The sequence below is a fragment of the Acanthaster planci genome, linkage group LG05, assembly GCF_054643075.1.
Source record: "Acanthaster planci isolate LZ-2023a linkage group LG05, COTS_SCS, whole genome shotgun sequence".
In the NCBI taxonomy this organism is placed as follows: Eukaryota; Metazoa; Echinodermata; class Asteroidea; order Valvatida; family Acanthasteridae; genus Acanthaster; species Acanthaster planci.
Window position 1 is genome coordinate 12,423,937 of NC_141781.1, and position 3,127 is coordinate 12,427,063.

Sequence of the window (3,127 nt, forward strand, 5' to 3'; positions counted from 1 at the left end):
CACAGTTTGTCACACAATTGAGAAATATTGATGTTAGTGTCTGAATAAACAACTTCCACATTACATGTTGAATCGAATCTGATTTTAGGACTTCAAACAGCGAAAATGTACTCAAAAGCACGCAGAAGGGTGGACAATTAAAAAAGCCATAAATATGCAGTTCTGATGTAAGATTCTGCAGAAATGAAATACATAATATTAAGGATGTACATCTGTATCATGGACATCTATATTGTGTCAGCACCCCCCCCACGAATCCCCCATCTCCCCAATTTTCGCCACAAATTTACGCCACTGGTTTCCACAGCCATACATTTGAAGCAAGATGTGGGACGGAGAGAACCTGACCCCCTTTATTGGTCATTGTTTGGCCGGAATTGCAGGAATTCTTTTCAGACATGGTAGGGGGGAGGACGTGTTAGGTAACAATAGTCTAGAGTGTCTGTAGGGTTTGAACATTCAGGGGGTGGAGTACCCCTCCCTCCCATATCTAGCAGGGTTTACAGTCGAGAGAGCAAGTAACACTTTCACTGATACGAGCATAAAACATGATAAGCAAATGGAAGTTTTAATTAAGCAGAACACTTGATATAGTGATTCTCACTAATTCTTTAAAATGAACACACCCGTGTAATATCAGTGGAGAAGAATTTATCTTTAACATTTAATAAGCATTTTCTAACCTTGTAATTGACAATTATTTGATTCTTCATTGAAGCCCTACATGAAATCAAAAGTAGGCCTACATCGGACTTCAAAAACTCTCATTTTTCAGCGAGTAGGCCTATGGCATTTTCCTGTTGTCTCTCCGATTTTGTCGTCTAAATGGTGGACCTATAGGGGCAAGAGGAATTGAGGTTTCATTCCAGGTCTATACCAGGGTTTGAGTCAGTGGCGGGGGCAAAAATGAAGATCTTTCTTTGTTTTCCCGAATTAAATGCCTGCATTTCTCTGGTCCCACAGGCTCTCCTTATACTGTTGCTTAAATGTTGGCAATTTCAATTCAATTCAAAATAGAGGCTTATTGGCGTATACCAGGCAAGATATGGGATGGTACCCCCCTTACCTGTCCAATCGCTATACGCACTGTAGACTATTGTTGCCCAACACATCCCCCCAAGAAATCTGTAAAGAATTCCTGAGATTCCGATCAAACAATGACCAACACAAAGGCGGGGGGGTTCTCTCCGTCCCATAGCTTGCTTCAAATGTATTGGCGCCAAACTGCTCAGTCCGTTATTTGCGTTATTTGAACATGTCTAGATCATGTTTGTAGACTGCTCTACGTGGCCATGTGGAGGACCGAGCCCTTGGCGGAGGAGGGCCATCTGCTGGACACGCAGTCAAGGCAGTGGCGTAACTGGGGTTAAATTTCTGGGGGAGGGGGCACTCGGGGTGCGCACCTTTTTTATCAAAGGGGCAGCTGCAGCTGCATTATAACGGACATTATTCAAACAAATCGGGGGAGGGGGCGTATCACCCCTTCCCCGGTAAGCCACTACTATTTCATTCACTTACTTCTTTGTAGACATAAAGCGGAAATGCTACAGGAAAAAAAGACTACAGCTAGTTTAACTCTGCCTCGGGAATCCTGCTCCCATCATGTGAGTATAATCTTCTTCAGTGTTGCATAGGCCTACATACTTGTGTGGTCAGGCTTGAGGCGAGTCTAACATTTGTCCTGCCATTTTACCATTGTAATCATCCTCCGACTATAGTCCTGTAATCTATCAAAACTTATTTTTTTGAAATATTTAATCATATTGCACTGAGGATCGTGGTTTATTTAATGTTAATTTTTACATCTGTAACTGTGTAATCTACGTGTAGTTTTGGGACGGTTCTGTGAGGAAATTGTGGATCCAGACAAGTAGGCTTAAAGTCTTAAACGTCGCACTTCGCCGTGCTGGCGTACTAATCTCCTCTCTTTCTCCGACTCATTCATTAGCTGGCTCCGATCGGCCTGAGTCAAAGGTACACGGACGTGAGTACAGTACACGCTCGCATTTCGTTGATTTCTGCACTGTTGCCATGTGAAAAAGTTTTGGAGCTGTGATTACCTGTCCTGTTTATTACTTCGTCAACACACCGGCTGAGTGTCATGGCAATCTGTAGTTGAAATCTGGCATTTTGAGTCAGTTTCATTGCGCAACTTTTCGAAAAAGTGTGGTGTAATGTTTTGCACGTGGTTGGTTTGTGGCTGCTGGATTTGCGGTTTGACTGCGGAGGGAGTAAATTTTGGAGGGACTTAGCACGGCCGGTGTCGATTTTGAGTAACCCACGGTATCTACCGCAGTGTGCGGTGATGTAGTAATACGGTACGTGGTATCCACCGGTAGGCCTTAAGGTAAATTACATGTACTTTTATGAAAAACTTTGTCTCTAAAAACTGTCATGATAAAAAAACAGCGATTTTATCAGTTGAAGCCAACTTAATTGTCATTTCTCAACAAAATTTCACCATCCTTTTTTCCCCCAGCTATGTTGATCTGGCATGCGCCAAGATATAGTTGAACTTTGTGTGCAGACATCTGACATCTTTTATCTGCTTGGAAGCTCTTCTAACATTATCCAAAGGTGGCCTTATAAAGGGGTTTTGCTTTAGTGGCAGAACGTTGAGATATAGGGCCCCTGTCACAATCCTCGTCATGCTATTTTCATCAACCTTTGCAAATATTGAGGAGAGACTTTTGTTTGTGCTGCGACTTAAGTAGATATTGATGAGACTTGAGAGTGTCCAGGTGTGATACATGTAAAGAGGTTGGTCATGTTGTTTGTAAAATGGTTGATAACTGCATGAACATGCTCTTCGTCTTTCTTCCATCTGGAGCCTGGAAGATTCTCCTTACAGTCCATTTCTTCATGACATGTTCCTGTACCTACAGTGTAATCCAAATCTTTCACCCATCACCTTAGCATAAGGCTCTCTCATTAGGTGCCTCAATTGTCAGAGTTCATCGGATAAGAGGTGGTTGTTTCCTGCTAAGACCAATGATTCCACCACAGCGTTTTGACTCTAAGTTGATGATGTTTTGCTCATCCATATCATAGATGGGATACAGGGATACATGTACGTGATATACAAGGATACTAACCCTAACAGTCCTCAATCCTTCACCTGTTTGAG